Source organism: Hemiscyllium ocellatum, chromosome 18, assembly GCF_020745735.1.
Source record: "Hemiscyllium ocellatum isolate sHemOce1 chromosome 18, sHemOce1.pat.X.cur, whole genome shotgun sequence".
Lineage (NCBI taxonomy): Eukaryota > Metazoa > Chordata > Chondrichthyes > Orectolobiformes > Hemiscylliidae > Hemiscyllium > Hemiscyllium ocellatum.
Genome location: NC_083418.1, coordinates 3,829,363 through 3,849,111, shown reverse-complemented (window position 1 = coordinate 3,849,111; position 19,749 = coordinate 3,829,363).

The window sequence follows — 19,749 nt, the reverse complement described above, 5'->3', positions numbered from 1 at the left end:
CAAAGCGATAAAATAAAACACATCACCTTATAATGTAAGATATTTCCAACACTCCAAATAACCAAGAGTTAAATTGCTGCACGTGGGACAGTTTTATTTATTTTAAAGAAATGAATGTTAGAGGGAGGGGACAGAGAGAGACAGCGCGAGAGAGATAGAGACACCCCGCCCAGATATTTACTTGTGCGATGATCTCATTTGATGACCCAGGTATGTTTTAATTCTCCCCATGGTGATTCATGTCTGTCTGGAAAATCGACGTTTTGAGCAGGAGCCCTTCATCGGGAATTTGTTTTTGTCAATCCCAGGGCCACATTTATTTTAATTCTAGGCTTCAAATATGTTTTAAAAACAACACGGCCACAATCTGACAGGAGTCAGTTTACCAGTCTCCTAATACCCAGAGTCCACCAGATGAGATAGAAATCGGTTTAATTAATTACACAACTCACATGGGCTTCAAATGGGGTGCAGCCTGTCGACCAGGCCTCAGGCCTCAGGACCATGTCCCCGTCTGAAGAACGCTCTTGTTCAAAGGTATTCTGACTGTTGGTGGGCAGCAAGATCCCTTGGGAGGAAAGGGACTGCATTAGTTGAAAGGCAGAGGAGGAAAATCATTGCAGAGACAGAGCACAGCAAGATCCCAGGTTTTCCTGTCTCAGTGATACAATCTCTCAGTAAGGTCCAGACAGAAATATTTTGGGCGCTCGACTGAGTTTTCATGCCAAAGCCTTGGGAAAATCTATGAAAGGATGGATTAGTTGATTAAAATTCTCACTGAGTGCAGTGCTGTCATTTGGGCAGCTGGTGCACAGCAAGATTCGACATGCAACAATGAAGGCGCAGCGAATTACTCAAATCATTTCCCCTTTTGCGTTGCTGCTTCAGTTTAATTTTTCCTGTGACCGCTAAGTCAAATATTACAGCGACTGCACAATCTCAAAATGCAGCTCCCTCTCTTCCCTCCTTCTGTTTCCCCTGCTCTCTGAAATTTTCACTCAATTACTCTCAATCTCTTTCTCTCAGTGTCGAAAGGGAGAGCGAGAGCATTTTTGAAGACAAGTTACACAATTAGATCCCAGGGTTTGCAGCACCCCGCTCATCCTCAACATATCAGTGTATCTAACACAGTCAACAGTTAGGATGGAGCATAGTGTGGGAACCGACCTTACCAGAGATTGAGGGAGTATAGTGAGGGAATAGCATCAGATTTTTACACTCGACAGTGAACTGAAATACATTGATTTTTTTACTGAAAACAGTTCACAACTTGCACGTGGCCTGTAGATTCCTCCAGACTGAAACCCTCATTATTCTCTGTCCTCTCTCCTGTCTCTGAGCCAATGGTGTCTTCATTCTGTCGCTGACCCTTCTGTCAGACGGGCGTGCATTTTTCTCACAGTTCCAATTGGAGACTTTTTCACATCCAAGTGAAGGATTTGGACCCTCACAATTACGTTAACTCTGTTTCCCATCAATCAGCATAGGATTCATATTGCAGAACTTAAACAGTGTTTCCAGCAAAACAAAAAAAAACCCAGGGCAGAGGGAGTGCACGGTCCAATACAATGTAAAGCTCTCATTAATCTGAACCAATTTAAATCTCTAGAGTTGGTACGGAATGGAGTTAGATACAGATAAACATCCATCTGGACTGCTGTTTCAAATTACCAGGCCAAGAACAGCGTGGCATTAGATACTGATTAAACCTCCCACATCCCCAAATCCTGTTCACATCAAACGCCCTCACGGGAGTACTATTACTGGGTTAGATACAAACTATGTGCCTCTAGACAATTTCTCCATTTGAATCTCGCATAGATTGGAAAAATGGTATTAGATACAGAGTCAAGATTTATCCATACTGTCCACTTCGAACACCGACACTATGGGATAAGTACAGTCTAAGTCTCCCTCCATACTGTCCACGTCAAATACTCCCAGGACAGGCACAACATAGGGTTCGATACAGAGTAATGATCAATCTTCACTGTTACTCTCAAACATGCACAGGAAGGGACGATACAAAATTAAGTACAAATTTAGGCAGCATTGTAGGCTATGTGGATGGTAAATTAAATTTACAAAGTGATATAGATAATCTGGGTGAATAGGCAAATCTGTCAGAAGGAGTTCCGTGTGTGTTTATCAGGTTGGACTACAAAAAGGGAGCACAAAGGAAGTTTAGAAGAATGATCCTGGAGAACAGGGACTAGACTCTGTGGAATGATTGTACAAATGTTTCCTCTGGGATGCAGAAGTTTAATGAATAATCTGATCAAAGATTTCGAAGTATAAGCAGGATGAGACGGGCGAGATGAAGATCAACGATTCCCACTGATGGAGAATCGAGAACAAGAGGCAGCAGAGATTGAGAATGAGGACCCAGAGCAATCAGGAGAGATGTTAGAAAGCACTTTGACAAACAAAGGGTGGGAGAGGCTTTGAGCTCTCTTCCACAAAAAGCAGTGGATACTGCATCAGTTGTTAATTCAGAGAGCGATACCTTTTGGAAAGTGAATATATTGAGGGATATGCGCCACAGGAAGTAATATGGAAATGGCCACAGCTAAGCCATGATCCCATTGAGGGTTGGAAGAGGGTCGAGGGGCTGAATTGCCTCCTCCTGTTCCTATGTTACAAACTGTCCCCAACAAACACTCACAGGGCAGGGAACAGGATGGGGTTCCATACAGAGCAAAGCTGTCTTTACTGTATCTCCATCGACCGCTTCTAACCCAGCACAGGGTTAAACAGAGTCAAGCTCTCTCTCCACACTGTCCCCAGCAACCACTCCTGGGACTGTTTCACGGAGCATTACTATTAGAAAATGCTAATTCCTTCTCCCTACGTAACTGTGTGTCTGTGTGTTTGCGTGTGTGTGTGTGTGTGTATGTGTGTGTGTGTGTGTGTGTTTGTGTGCACGCGTGCGCATGTGCTTGTGTTTTTGCGTGTGTATGTGTGTGTGTTTGTGTCTTTGTGTGCGTGTGAGAGTGGGAGACCAGGGCCCTGAATTTTTGGGTAAAGTACTCCCTCACGCAATCTTGCCCACACTATCACAGACAAACTCATTCTCTCTTATACTCAAACTTGCCAATTCTGTCATAGAGAATCACACTTTCTTAGCGTATTTTGTGAAGATTTTCACCAGCGTCTATAGGAAAATAACGCATATGAATTAAATACTGAAGAACAGAAGTAATACTCCCAACATCCTCAAAGGAAGCTGCATTAGAACATTAGTTCAATAAGCAATCACACACTGCAGCACAGCGGAACGATCCAGATTAGACGAATGTCACCTCTACAATGTCCTCAAAAAGAACGGCTATCCAATGAACACAGTCCACAGATTTCTCATCCACAAACCCAAATAAGCAGACAAAACAGGTCCAGAAACGTTAGCCAGGCTCCAGTGCATCAAAGACATCTTGGAAATGGCTGCCAGACCACTCAGATCCATTGGCATCATGGTAATCCACAAACCCACCAACCCACTAAAACAGCAGCTAATGAACTTGAAGGACCCTATACAGTCAACAAGCAAAACTAATGTCATTCACAAAATATCTTGCAAGAACAGGAACAACTCTACATTGGATAAACAGGTAAACAAAAAGCTAGCCACCAGGAGACATGAACACCAACTAGCCACAACAAGATATGACCCACTATCGCGGGAATCCTTTCATACAGATGACGAAGAACACCACTTCGACTGGGACAACTCATCCATCCTAGGACAAGTGAAACAGAGACACGCGTGAGATCTCCTCGAAGCATGGCATTCCAAACAGAACTCTTTCAACAAACGCATCGAGTTAGAACTCATCTACCAACCCCTGAGAAAAGGAACAGGAAATTACATCACCGCACGAAATGGCGTCACCAGAGGAAGTGGTTGCAACATCCAAGGAACCATAAACGTATAAATAAAACTTGGACCATACCACTAGTGCCTCATACAGAGGCTCACTGATAATGTGACCTGATATGGTGACGTAATTCTGAAACAAAACCTTCCAACTCAACGAGCAAAACTACATCCAGAATCTCACTCTCTCATACTCAATCTCACTATCACACTCTCCCATACACATTCTAACTGGTATGTTTCCGGCCACCATTTCATTTTAGCACAGCACGAGCAATGACTTAAAAATAACGAAAAGCAAGAGAGACTGACAACATCAATATAGTTTGAAAATATATAATATTGATCCCACACTAACACGTAAGATTTTCCGACACTGAACACACCGACACACAGAGGACTGGGCAGATCGTGGGGATAATTGCTCTGTCTTAGAATATTCCTGCTGGCAGTGTGACTCTCAGATGTAACTCTCGTTGTCTGTCTTCTCTTTCTATATTTCGAACAAACGTGTCTATTTTAGTCCGTGTGTGTGTAAGAGATAGATAGATAGATAGAGAGAGAGAGAGAGAGAGAGAGAGAGAGAGAGAGATTGTGTTTCAGCCTGTGAGCAAGCATGTCTGTGTGAGTGAGAGTGACCAGATCTGCGTGTATGTGCCCATCTGTGTAAAGAGTTTGAGTGTCAATCATTCTATGATGGAAGCCCTAGCTCTCTCACACACACACAGATGCAATCTCAAACACGAGATGACAAGTACACACATATACTAACACATACCTGAACAAATAGCAACACAGAAACACTCACACGTACAGGCTCATACACTCACATGCTCTCATGTACACACTTTTTTCAGACACTCAAATGCACGCACACTTATGCTCTCTCACTCCTTCTCACTCACCCCTCCATTCAGTATGGGTTCAGAAGGTTTATGTATCAAATAACAGATACCAGAGAGTGAGTTACAGCATGGATCCTAATCGATGGTTCTGTGAGGGTTTACATTCAGACAAACAGGTACCAGGGATGCAGGAACAGAAAAGAATCTAACTTATTTCAGGGTGATTTATGTATGAAATAACAGAAGATCAGAAGAGAGTTACCCACAGGAAACTAATCAAGAGGTTCAGGGTGTAGACTTTGTATACAGAATAACAGATACCAGGGAATGAGATCCAGACGTGAAGTTAATCGAGACGTAGGGGGCAATTTTCACACCTAGTAACTGATGCCTTGGAGTCATTTGCAGGCAGGAATCTAATCTAATATATCAGGGTGGTTTAAACACATTATGACAGATTCCAAGGAGTCAGTTAAAGTCTGGAATCTAATCGTGGTATAAGGGTAATTTATACGAACTGATGCCTAACGGTGAGTTGCAAGCAGGAATCTAATCGAGGGCATCCGGCTGGTTTATACACAGAGTGATAAATACCCAGAACTGTGTTACTGTCTGGAATCGAATTGAAGGTTTCAAGGTGGTTTTTATTCAGAGTAACAGTGGGTTTGAGGTGGTTTATGTGCAGAGTCGTAGATTATTGGAAGTCATTTACAGATTGGAATTTTATCGAGGGGGTCAGCGTGTTTATATATGGAATAACAGATACACAGAAGTGAGTTACAGACTAGAATCTAACCGAAGGGTTTGGCGTGGTTTACATTTAGAATAACAAATAAACACTTGTGAGATACAGATTAGAATGGAATTGATGGATCAGGAGGTTTATTTAAAAAAAGAACAGGTAACCAAATGAGAATTACAAACTGAAATTTAATTGTGTGCTTTGACGTGGGTTATATGGAGAATAACTGAGACCCAGAAATGACTTACATTCTAGGATCTTGTCAAGGGGTTTGAGGTGGTCTTCGTAAATTGCCAAAGATACGTGAGATTGAGTTACATATTGGAATCCTATTGAGGAATTCTGTGTGGTTTGTATATAAAACAATATAAATCCACGATTGAGTTACAGTTTGGAATCTAATTGAGTGTTTTGAGGTGATGAGTGCAGAGAATAACAGAGATCCGAGAGTGAGTTACAGAATGGATTTAACCAAAGTGGTCAGCGTGGTTTGTACACAGAATACCATAAACCCGACAGTGTTTTACAGACTGGAATTAAGGGAAGTGCGTTATTTATATATAAAGCAACTGGAGATGAAAAGGGAGAAATCAATGGAGGAACAACGCACCATGAACAAACACAACAATAAACGGAATTACATATGATTCAATTGCTTTATATGAAGGTTTCCATGTGTTCTCAAATATGGAAGAGAAACAGGCAGACAATCACACAGTGAGCAACAGGCAAGAAGGGGCAGAAGGAGATTCGGATTTACAAATGGCATGAGATCAGTACAGTGTTAGAATTAAACATTAACAGAGTAGAGACTGCTTGGAAAGGAAACTGGAGACAGGACAAATCATAGGAAGTTAACCTGCTCGTTCGATGAATCAATGATGCGTTCCAAGATTTAACCATGGATTGGTGTGGGGCAGTGAGGAAAAGGTATCAGGTTATTGTTTGTCTGCACTGAAACATTCTAATTGACCTGTGATCAGTTTCCTTTTACTGAAAACAATTCCAAAACTTGCATAAACCTTTATGTCTAGAATTTATAGACTACACCAATTTAGTGACTTCCCACTTGCCCATTTTGAACACTCTCCTCCCTCCGTTTTCCAATTTAAAGAAGGTATTAATATCATTTTTATAATGACACTACCATACTGGTAAATGCTGCCTACCTCACACTGTCTCACTTATCTTCAATCCTGTAAAGGTACAATGACACCAACAAACACACAAAGTTACAAGCTACAGCTTTGTTAATTTGTAGATGCATTGTTTTACTTTACTTGTAGAAAACACACAATTTGAACTCGTAGCCGGTCAGAGTGAGATTTGATGAACACTTCATTTTGGGATTGGGCGTAGCCACACAGGATAGAGACATGGAGACGTCTTTTGAAACATCCCCATCTCCCTTTCAGACAGAATTCCAGATCCAAAGGAGTCAGTCAGACATGTTATGTGTGTTCCCGGTAGCCTTTTTGTGTTAGCACACCACTGGCATTGACTTAATTAATAGGGAAACGTAAGAGAGACTGGCAACATCAATACAATTCGAAATATTGAACATCTGTCACACACTTACATGTCAGTTTCTCCTTTTTTAAAACTTTTAAAATTTCTTGCGGGAATTTGGCCATCTTAGTTGGCTAGCATTGATGGGTCATCCCTATGTACTTTTGAGAAGGTGGTGGTGAGATGCCGACTTGAGTCACTGCAGTCCACTTGTTTTGGGTTGACCCACAATGTCGGTAGGGAGGCAGTTCCACGATTTTGACCCAGAAACTGTGAAGGAACTGCAGTATATTTCCAATTGAGAGTGGTGAGTAGCTTGGAGTAGAACTTGCAGCTGATGGTGTTCCCAAGCACCAGCTGCCCTTGTCTTTACAGGTGGAAGTGATTGTGAGTTTGGAAGGTGCTGTCCAAGGATCTTTGGTGAATTTCTGCAGTGCATCTTGGAGACAGGACATACTGTTGCTACTGTGCGCCAGTCATGGATTATTTGAATGTTTGTAGATGTGGTGCCAATCAAGCAGGTTGCTCTGCCCTGAATGGTGTCAAGCTTCTTGATTGTTGTTGGAGCTGCTCACAACCAGGCAAGTGGGGAGTATTCTGTCGCTCTCCTGACCTGTGACTTGTCGATGGTGATAGACCTTGGGGTGTCAGGTTGTAAGTTACTCGCCACAGTATCCGTAGTGTCTGTCCTGCTCTTGCAGCTACTGTACTTTTGTGATGCGTCCAGTTCAGTTTCTGGTCAATGGTTACCCCAAGTATGTTGACAATGGGGGATTCAGTGATGGTAATACAGTTGAGTTTCAAGGGGCAGTGATTAGAGTGTTGCGTACTGGTGATGGTCATTGTCTGGCATTTTTGTGGCGGAAATGTTACTTGCTACTTTTCGACATAAGCCTGGATATGGTCCAGTTCTTGTTGCATCTGACCCTTAACTCGTTGACAGGAGGAGTGGGCAGATCGTGGTGAAAATTGCTGAGATTCTGTGTCAGAATATTGCTCCGTCCCGTGTGACTCCCAGATATATTTCTCCCTGTCTGTCTTATCTGATTGCGTTTCTGAATGTGAGCGATTATATCCGTGTGAATGAGAGACACCAGCCCTGTGTGTTTGCGTGTCCATCTGAGTGAACATTTTAAGTGCCAAAAAATCAATGACGGAATTCCTAACTCTCTCTCTCACTCACACACACACACACACACACACACACACACACACGCAGACAGACACACACACACACACACACACACACACACACACACACACACACACACACACACACACACACACACACACACACACACTTATGCTAATATACTCAGAAGCGTTCACACTCTCATACACAGACTCTCCCTCTCAATGACACAGCAGAAACACACACACTTCTGCACTCTCAGTCTTATTCTCATTCCTTTTTCCACGCAGAATGAGTTCAATGTGGTTTATATATGGAACAACAGGTACGTAGGTGAGAGTTACAACCCAGAATCTATTCGAAGTTTTCAAGAGACAGAAGCACACAGGAATATGCACACCCACTTTCAGAGAAACACACGCACATAGAAACCTAGAAACATGCAAAGTGACAGACTGTGCAGTAACTGACATTGTCCAGCGTTGAACCATCTGTAATACACTTTGTGTCCCATCAGCACATTCTTAGCTTTTACAGATGAAATGTCAGTGAGAAGGCTGAACAGTCGTGTGATGTCGCTCAGCCTATTTTCAGGGAAGAAGTGAATCTGTTTAAAATCTCCAATCATTTGTACAATTAACACACTCGCACAACAGATCCGTGTAATCGCTGGATGTCCATCTGTGCGATGCATTGATGATGATGGGGAGTAGCTGTGTTCTCCACAATTAGGTAGAATTAACTTGCAGTGCAGCTTGCTCAGCACCACAACCACATTCATCCACTGTCTCTAAAACCCACATTCGGTGGCAGTAGTGTGTACTATAGACAAGATGCACTGCAGTAATTCCCCCAGGATTCTTACAGAACAGCTTCTAGACCCACGGCATTATATGTGGAAAGCTGAGCACAGCAGATACAAGGGAACACAAGCAGTTGACAATTCCATTACAATACACTCACCACTCTGGTTGAAAAAACATCTCAGTTCCACAAGTACCCGTTGTTTGAAAATCCTGGAACTTCCTCCCTTGCATCATTGTGAGTTTATCCGCAAAAAAATAAATACCAGCAGTTCAAGACGATAACTCATCCTCAGCTTCACCAGAGTAATCATATCTGAGAAATGTGTGGTGATCCAGTCAGTGATGATCCAAATACATTAATGAATCATAAAAGGGAGCTAAGTATTTAGTGTCACGTGCTCCAGTGCTAAGTATCTGAATAAATTGGATCTATATTCTACCAAATTGAAAGACAAGTTGAGAGAAATGTATCAGCTTCTGAAGAGGATTGAGAGGGCAGATGCTGAGAAATTAATCTTGTGATTCTGGGAACCTGAAACACGATAACACAGTCTCAGGAGTTGCTGGAAAAGCTTAGCCGGTCTGGAAGCATTTGTGAAGAGGAGTCAGCATCAATATTTCATCATCCACAGTTCTCTCGGTTTTTATTGACATCCTCTCAAGGAAACGAGCAGATTATTTGGGACTGAGGTGAAGAGATAGCGCTTGAGTCAAAGGCCTCTGAGACTTTAATATTCTCCCTCCCTGAAGATTGTGGATGGTCACTCACTGAGTACATTTCAGGTTGGAATAGACAGATCGCCAGTATTACAGACAGTCACAGGATATGGGGAGTGGACAGGAAATCGGATTTGAAATGCAAAATCAGCTCTTAATGGATTGACTGCCAGAAGAGACTGAACAGTTTAAACTCCTCATGCTCATATTTCCTGAGCTCATAGATGTTTACTGAACAAATTCCCAATCCGTTTGGATTTCCTTCCATGAAATCGTTTGTAATTAAATCTCTGCAGCTTCCAGCGTATTCCAAGCCATCTCACTCTTTTGTGAGCATTACCCCATTCCAATTGCTCACAAATCATTACTTTTCTAACTTTCTTCCGCTCTGCCGAATTCATCCAACCTCATAACGCATGGGTTAACTTTTCCATTCTCTCTATAGATGCTGTCTGACCTTATCAGATTTCTCAGCATGGCCTGCGTTTATTTCAGAGGGAATGACATCTCCCTGTAAATGTTTCTGTGAGAGGATACATTCTCCAATCCGACTACTTGCTATCCCCTTCGTAAACAGAGAAAATAGGTATCGCTCTGTCCAAATTCATAACATGCTCAGAAGGACATCAATATCTTGTGATGATATTAAAAATCAAACATTTTCAATCAACTGAAATTCATGACGAAATGGCATATTGCAATAGGATTTGTATGGATTGGGAATTCGATCCGCCCTCCCCTTGCTGTTATTATGTATGATGCATCTGACCAACCAATACAGAGGTCTGACTGCATACTCAAACAACCACTCTCTACATATTTCATTGAAAATAAGGTCAATAAGAGGAAGGATTAAAACTAAATGCAAACTGTGATGAATGCTGCATGTAGGGAGTCATGTTAGTATAGAGTTTTAACAGAACTGAAATAAGGCTGTTCGGCCCATCATTCACAGGCCAGTCTAAACATCGGAACTTCCTCTCCAAACATCTCCAATTAAACAGATCCCAGTATGATAGATGACTGTCTAGGTGGAGTTTGCACACATTCCCCATGTCTGTATGGATTTCCGCCGGGTGCTCGGGTTTCCTCCCACAGTCTAAAGATGGGCAGGGTATGGTGAATTGACCATGCTAAATTTTCCATCGTGAGGAAGGATGTGTATGTTAGGTTGTTTCGACACTGGAAACGCGGTGTTACAGGAATAGAGTCGGGTATATTTCAGGACGAATTGCCGGTATCCACACTGGAAGGATTCGATGGTACTTCCCATCTTCCTCGATGAATGAGGTAGATTATCACCTGACCCAGTATCCACTTCTTTGGGTAAACCTTTGTATTGATTCCAACAAAGAACTGCAAATGCTGCAGATCTGAGAGACAGCACAGAAATTGCAACAGGTCTCGCAGCATCAGTGGGGATTGAACCTTTCAGATGTAGTGATTGTTCTTCAGTACTGAAGGCCTCTGATTGTGGTGCTGTCACACCTTCTAGCTTCACGAGCAATTCCTTGTTTTGATTTCAGCCACAATCCTTATTGGTGATGATCACGGCCATGTTAAGTGTTTTTGGGAATGGGGAAGGAGCTGCTAGCAGAGTGGTGGGCTGAGCTGCCGGGCAAGCAGTTGTCCCGGTTTGATTCCCGGCCATCGCAATGTTGCGGTTTGTTAACTGACATTTAATGGAAAGCTACTGAGGTAAAACCAGTACATGAACGTTTCGTTCTGAGGTAAAATGCGTCTATCAGATTGATCTTTGCATTGAATGGCAATAGTTTCTTTGAATTGCATGTGGAACCGGGCAGCATTTTTCGGCATCTAAGAAGCTTTCCCCTCTGCTGCTTCCCACTTCTTACTTAAAAGTTAAATAAGTATGGTTTTGTGATGTTCGAAAAGTGAGAGACTGCTACCGACAGGAATCGAAGACAATGACAGAAGTCACTGGAAAAAACTGAACAGTTCCAACAACTTCTGTAGTGGTGGGGAGGGAGGACTGATGTGTGAAATCTATACAAGGATAAAATAAACTCCAGTCTGAAAGTAATCATAGCTCCTTGTTTTACAAACCTTTTTGCAAATCCTTTCTGAATCCTTTCAAATTCCGCAGTAATACATCCAATAGCAGGGAGACCAGAAATGTGTGTTTTATGGAACTGTTATGAAAACAGTTGCGTTTTCTATGCCAACAATCATTCCACCAGTTAGGTTTTCAAATAGAGTTAGTTTCGTCCAATATTTCGTTCGGTTATTTTTATTAATTTTAACGATAAGGCGTGGAAAGTGTGTTTTGATTCAACCCTGGCAGTTTGACTCATCGAATTGCAACGTCTTAACGTTGCCTTGATAACGGGATCTCTACTATCTTCTTAAAGCAAGGGGTTTGGTCTGGTTCATAACATCCACAATTTAGTCATTGCATGCTCCTTTAGTCCTGATTGATGATGTTTACAAATTAGAGGAGAATACGCAGACACAATTGATCAACGTTACCTTGGGCAGGAGTCCTTTGGGAATGATCTTACTCAGACCATCAACTGTCAGCTCAGTCAAGGATAAAGGCCAGGAATCCGTGAATACTTTGATCAAAATATTTCCCGGGAGACTGAGAGGTCACTAACAGAGCAGGAGCTGGAGTGTTGGCAACAGCACAACAGGGAGAGTCCGCTGTGTCCACTGACGCTTCACCCCGCAGTGAATCCAGTGCCAGGAATGACTGCTATTAGCCAGACTGACAGATTGTCATCAGAGGCACACACTATCCTTCCACACAGTATCACACAGCTCCCTCCCTGTCTCAGTTCCTCTGCAACCTTCAATATTTTAATCGGGGCGGCATTGAGCGCCGTGCTTTGAGCTGAGCTATCTTAGCTTCTAATCACTGTCTAAACGGCTCTAATTTCCCCAGATCCCTCTCCGGTTTCAGATGCACATGTCAACTGTCTCAATGAATGAGGTTGATCATCACTTGTCCCAATATCCCCTTCGATTTGTCAACGTCTACTATATTTAAAACATCGACTGCGGATACTGGAGAGCTGACAGATAACACAGAAATATCTTGCGAAATTTAGTAAGAGTGACGTTATTTCTGGGGGAATATCCGAGTGAACCTGTAGAGTCCAGTGATGGCTCTCAGAACTGATGGGATCTGTTGTTGATGCTGTCAGAGGGGCTGAGTTTCACCAGCAATTTCTGTTCCTATTCCATCCGCATTCATTTGGTTATAATCATGTTCTTGTTTAGTGTGTTTGGGAATACTTTGCCAATTTCTGAAACAGCGCTTGTGGCATCGTTCTGAATATAGCTCTTTCAGAGCAGTTGATCCAGGTTCCAATCCTCGCTGCAACTATTTTAAAGCAACGTTAAACGGGCGAAACAGCAACATGAAATGAATTAGTTTCAAGTCCAAGATATTTTCCAAACATGTTAAAATTGTGAGTGGGAAGACCTGCGGTGACATTCTCACAGCTGGGAAAACGATTGTAGAAAACTCTGAGACACCATGTATTTTTGTTTAAAGATTGATTGATTAACCAAGAGAGTTGGCATGGATTTATGAAGGGAATATGTGTCTGATGATCTGTACAGATTTTCTTTGAAGGAAGGCAATGACTGATATGAGGAGCGCTTGTGATGTAGATAGACTGTATGACAGGATTACTCCAAAATGCCAGGCTAGTGTAGTGAGGTTGGTATACCGTCATTCTGAAGATCTTACCTGGATATGGTGGTTTCTACAAAGCGTTCACTTGATATCACTGTTCCAGACAAGCAGCACATTCCTGTGCTCTAATCTGGATACACTTCCCCGGCTATATGTTGCGACATGATCAGCAATGAGACCCAAGGGAAAGAGACATGGTAGAGGTACAATGGGTCCAGAGTGAAAGGTCTGGGAAGACTCATGTTAGTGTGATTGGAAAGTTGGCTTCAAAATCTTTCCACAAGACTCAAACAAAAACAGAAATTTCTGGAGAAACTCAGCAGGCTGATCCCACTTATGGGAAGAAAGTAGAGTTAGGGTTTTGAGTCCAATGAAGGAATTCTGGATTTTATTGAATTATTCTTCATTCTTAATCACCTGGTGTCCTTGTATATCTCACTGATCTTGAATTGGAGGGACTATACTGCAACTGCATACTTTTTAAAAATAATCATTTAAGTTTTAGAGTTATATGTATAATGCGGGTAAATTTTCATCATCTGGCCAGTTTGGCAAAAATATGGAGAATAGTGAGATTCAGGAAGAGATTACCTGTTACCAATTGGTCAGGCTTTCTACAGACAGGTCAACATGACACCACAGAGAGTTCTGAACGGTCCCCTCAAGCAACATATTATTCTGGTACACGAACACTGAAGGTAGATATGATTTGAGCTTATCTGTTACAATGATTGTCCAGAATTACGTGTGAGACAACCTACTTTACTGGATTCACCTTTGCCCAGCTTGTTTTATGGTATGTTACGAAATTGGAAAAGTTGTTGCTGAGTTCCTGGTGAAGGACCCTGGCAAGAAATGTCGATTTTCCTGCTCCTCGGATGCGGCCTGATCTGCTGTGCTTTTCCAGCAACACACTCTCAACTCTGATCTCTAGCATCTGCAAACCTCACTGTCTCCTAGTTAAATACTCTGCCAGTCAGTTAAGTTTTCCAATAGAGTTATTCCAATAATTTTTCTTAAGATTGTAATTCACAGATAACGTGGAGTAAAGGGTGTTTTGATTCAAGCCTGACAGTTTGAAATATTGAATTGTCATATTTTACAAAAAAAGGCCTGGGCCATTTTCCTAATATAAATTCTGGGTGGTTGGTTTGTTTCATAACATCCTCAATGTCTCTCAATAACTGTGCCCACAGGCCTGAACAATGGCGCATGTAGAATAGAGAAGAGTACACGTACAAATTAAAAGTTATTACCTCAGACAAGAGTTATGTAGGAATGACATTCCTTGGGCCGAGCAAAATTTAACACAGCACATTTTCCGGGATACTGAGCGGTCACTAACAGAGTGGGAGTTGGATAGTCGGAACAGAACAATAGGGACAGTCCACTCTGTTCACTGACCCTTCAGCTCTCAGTGAATCCAGATGCACTCACTGTCCTTTCACATCATCAATTTCGCCCAGCTCCCAACTGGCTCAGCTCATCTGCTACTCTGCCATCTTCAAAATTTTAAATGGGGGAGAATTATGCGCCGTGCTTTTAGCTGAGTTGTCTTTACTTCTGCATTTGCTCTCCAAACGGTTCCAATTCTGCAGATTCCTTTTCGGTTTAAGATGCTCCTTGACGTCTGCCTCAATGAATGAGGTAGACCATTACTCGAACCAATATTCCCTATTGTGGGTCAACGTCTCCGGTATTACAAAGTCCAAAAAATACAGTAGAGCTGAAACTTAAAACAGAGATTGTTCGGAAAACTCAGCAGGACCGAATATATCTGTGGAGAGAAAGCAGAGAAAACTTTTCATCTTCAGTGATTCCTCTTCAGAACTGAGGAATTTTTATGCTGACGTTGCCAGTCTTGCTGAGGTTCGCTAGATATACCTGCTTTTATTTCAGTCCAATCCAATTGGTGATGTTCTCAGTATTGTTAAGTATGTTTGAGAATAGCGAGCACACAGCTGGCAGGGTGATGGGGGTACAGTGGGGACCATGACTGATTTCTCAGCAGTTGGTATCGGTTAGGTTCGCAGCCATCGCACAGATGCACCTTTTGAAACGATTTTCAATGGAAACCCCCAAATTGAACTCTTTGAGATTCATCTATCAGAGGATTTACAAATGTTTTAGGATGGAGTACTAGCTGCTGCTACATTTCCAAAGCTGGGAAATCTCTGAAAGATTTTATAAATGATTATTTCAACAGTGTCTGATTAATTCAGGAGAGTCAACATAGACTGCTCAGTGAAGGTTGCACCTTGCTCAACTTGAGACAAAGCTTTTGAAGGAAAACCGTTGATGATGGATCATGTGCTTGTGATGGAGATAAAATGGATGATAGGAATCCTGTTCCATTTGCTTGTCTTGGAAACTCAGTTAGGAGAGCGTTAGCCCTCCAATCTAAGCTGGTTCAAGCATCCTTCGAGCACAACGTTTATTGGATTTTACCGAGACAAACACAAAACGCCATGTGGATTATCTCCGTGCTGTCATCTGTCTTCTCGTACCAAGCTCTATCTGGCAGTTTGTTCAACAAGGGAAACTAACAGGTTATATTGATCATGGTGTAAATTAAGGACAGAGTTGTGATGTCTGGCAATGGAGTAAATTGTCAATATGGAAATAGGATTTGCATTCCATTTGTAAAATACTGACATTTTTTATTCTCCTTTCTTAGTATAGTCAAGTTAACTCAAGGAAATTAAGTGGGAAATTACCGGGGATTGGAACGAATTTAATGAAAGGAAGGTGGTGAAATTAGACAGGCTATCAATGCAGAAGGCCCTCACAAGTACAATGTGTGTATTATTTTGTTCAGTAGTATAAATTTGTAGCTTTCTATGATTCAAAACTATGATAGATTGTTCCGAATCGCCACTATCCATTCAACTGCTGTAATGGGCTGTAATTTCTCTGTTCCTGCAGACAAAGTTGGAACTGAAGGAAATTGGGCAATTTCAAAACACCACATCAGGACAATTTTCTCCACCAGCTGAGGTTCTTTTCTGGCCAGGTTGATAATAATATCAGCTTCCAATTGAGCAGAGTTAGTGTTCTACTCAACAGATTTGGCACAAAAGTGATGTAATGGTGTTCTCCATGTCTCGCTGCTGTGAACACATCAAACAGCACATTGTCGTGCATTATGTCTCGTAGTTTGAGAGGTAAAACGCCAACAGAATGACACATGCCCCGTTGACAGTGTCTTTATCTTGAAAGCCCACACTTGCATTTCAATCCGAGCCAAGCAAAGGCTGACCCTTACATTCTGATTGATCTGCAAGTCTGAAACAATTAATTTTTGTCACTGTTGTGCTGGGCAGCAAGTGTGTTTACATGCTCTTACACTCACAATTTGTTTCAATGCTATCTGCTTCTCCTTGTGCTGTGGCTGATTTGCGGCTTCTGGTTTGTGACATGATGGTTCCAGTTTGATAGGAGGAAGTGAAGACTGCAGATTCTGGAGAACCAGTGGTGCTGGACAAACACAACAGGCCAGGCAGTATCCGAGGAGCAGGAGAACCGACGTTTCGGGCATAAACCCTTCTTCCGGTTCCAGTGTGGTTCCATGAGACCTGACCTACCAATCATTTCGGAGTCAATACAGATGTCAGCAACTGCTTAAGAATTGGGCTCGAGAAGTACTTGGAGAAATGCTGCACTTATTGTGTCACACATAGACCTAAGCACAGAATTTTCCAAGGGATGCGTTAACGTTGCACATTTTTAAAGGAATTATTCCAGAAATGCAGATATCAGCTATACTGTTAGCTTGGAGAAGCTGGGCATTTCTGCATCGTTTGGAAGTAATTTCATTTAATAGGTGACCGCAAAATTGTGGGTTATCTGGCCCAATAAAATGGAGTTAGGTAAACCCACACCTCGAGAGGAGGAAGACAAACGGAAATGAAGTTATTGTCAAAAGGACAAATGGCAGAAAAAGATTATTCCAAAAAAAATAGAATACCTTGAGGAGCTAAAATGATCTGTTTTAGCCTGGCTTGGAACTAGATTATACCAGATCGTTATTGCATCAACAACTGGGTTAAGCAAATCCATGTCATGGCAGGAGGGTGACAATGAGGGAACCTGAATTTTCCCTCCAGAGAAATTGGACGGACATGATACAATGACCCCTCAACTACATTCCTACAAATAATCTAGGTCGGAGTGAATTATCAGAGACATTGGTAATGACAGCCCAAGGTAGAGCTACGGGAGAGGGCTTGCGACTGTCAGAGATTCATACAATAAATGGTCATGAAAGACGTGACTGAGATAATGTGAGGTACATTCCCTCAACAACACGTTGCAGGACAAAAATCAAAAACAAATTAAAAAGCAAATTTAGATTATAGCAGTGCATTAAGGAAGAGAAAAATAATGTTAATGTAGTAAACAAAATAATTTATATACACTAGAAAGCAATACAATCTCTTTATGTAAATGCAACAGTATTACAACAACAGATTGCTTCTCTGTTCATAAAGTAACGACAATTAGTAGTTTTTCTAATCAGACAGCGTCTACACATCCTTAACATTATATGATCAGGCCTTGACGTTGTTCTTTGCATTGTTGTAGAGTTGTCCATGAGGTAGAGTGAATAGAACTATAACAATGGCAGTGTCCCCATCTCTGGGCCATGGCTTCAAGTCTGCCTTTCCCACAGGTGCACTGTTACATCTCTGAACAGAGTGATTTTAAAAATTCTCCAGAGAGTTGACAATTTGGAGAAATGCAACCAACAACAATTAACAGAGTTTCCCATTTTGAGTCTTCCCTTAATTAGGTCATCTGTTACCTGTTGCAATCCAATTTTAGTGATAAACATCTTCTGCTAACTGGGAATAATGAATTTGTTACCATCATACCTGCAACACCATTCTCCCAGTGGAGATCGCAAAAAATGCAAAAGAAAAACTCTGAGAATGTAACACCAGAGAGTTTAATGATTGCATTTTTATGTGCATCAAGAAAGGATTACCACTCTCCACTGAAAATGCATCTGGCAATTCAGTTAGGTAGGAAAGTTTTCTAAATGATTTTTGCCGTCATTGGTATTCCTGATAATTCTCTACAGTTATTTACAATTTTTACATGCCCTCGCCTCTGTTTTTCATTGTTAATTAAGATTTTTGCATTCTGATGCAATATTTAAATTTATACCCACTCCCAAGTTGCTACATCATGCAGTTAGTTATATATTTCAAAATTATGTTGTTTCACTGCTTTACTATATCGTTATACTTCGTCAAATATTACGAACTCCCGAATTGCAACTTAGACTGGAGGCTACCTTTAGTAAATGAATGATTCGAAATGTCAGCAAGTATAGAACTGCAATAGATCTTGATCACTCGGTGCAGAGGATCTCATAAACCCAATGTATCTATGTTCGTGCAGCCGTATTGAGAGCAGCGTATTTCCTCCTTCCCACTTCACGGAGCACTGCAGTAAAATGGTTTAGAACTGGTTAATCTACTTTACACAGTATGGTTTTCAGATTTTGTTCGGTGTGAATGCTGTGGGCGGCACGGTGGCACAGTAGTTAGCATTGCTGCCTCACAGTGCCAGAGACCCAAGCTCAATTTTCGCCTTTGACAACTCTCTGTGTGGACTTTGCACATTCTCTCCGTGTCTGCGTGGGTTTTCTCCATGTACTGCGGTTTCCTCACACAGTCCAAAAATTTGCAAGTTAGGTGAATGGGCCACGCTAAATTGCCCGTAGCGTTAGGTGAAGGGGTAAGTATAGGGGAATGGGTCTGAATGGGTTACGCTTCGGCGGGTGGGTGTGGACTTGTTGGGTCGAAGGGCCTGATTCCACAGTGTAAGTAATCTAAGGATGTTCAGAATCAGCTATCGGCTTGGGTAAGTATTGAGATGCACGGATAAACTTTTCAATTATGGGAGTGATGAACGTTTGAGGAATAATGTTGTTCTTTCATCGAGCAGCACAGGAATGGACACTTTGTCAACACTTTTCACTGAGACCAGCAATTCATTTTATGTCAAATGATCCTCGACGATATCCGACAGATATCCTCCAAATATTCAAATTAGATGTTAGTTATGAGAGTCCACTTGTTCGCCATTCTAATTAGTATAGCTCTCCCATCCCATAATCCGTCACTTTACTGGATATTCTTCTTTCGCCTCTGATTCTGGACCATTTGACAGCTGTTATAACCGCCTATCCTTCTGTTCATGTCTGCTGGACAAACTGGAGTGTATCGTTAAATCTCTTTAAACTACATCACTGTCCGTAGCTTCATCTGGCTAATCTCAGACTGTTCCTTTATCTTCCCCCGCTTTGACAGCGATTCTGGATTGATTTTTACGTAATGAAGCTGGGCTGACCTCTCAGTGAGGAAACATTTTGCCGGCAGTAAGCATAACTCAAGATTAACATGGAAAAAGACAAGGATGATGGTGAACTTAATGATTTAAACTGCTGGAA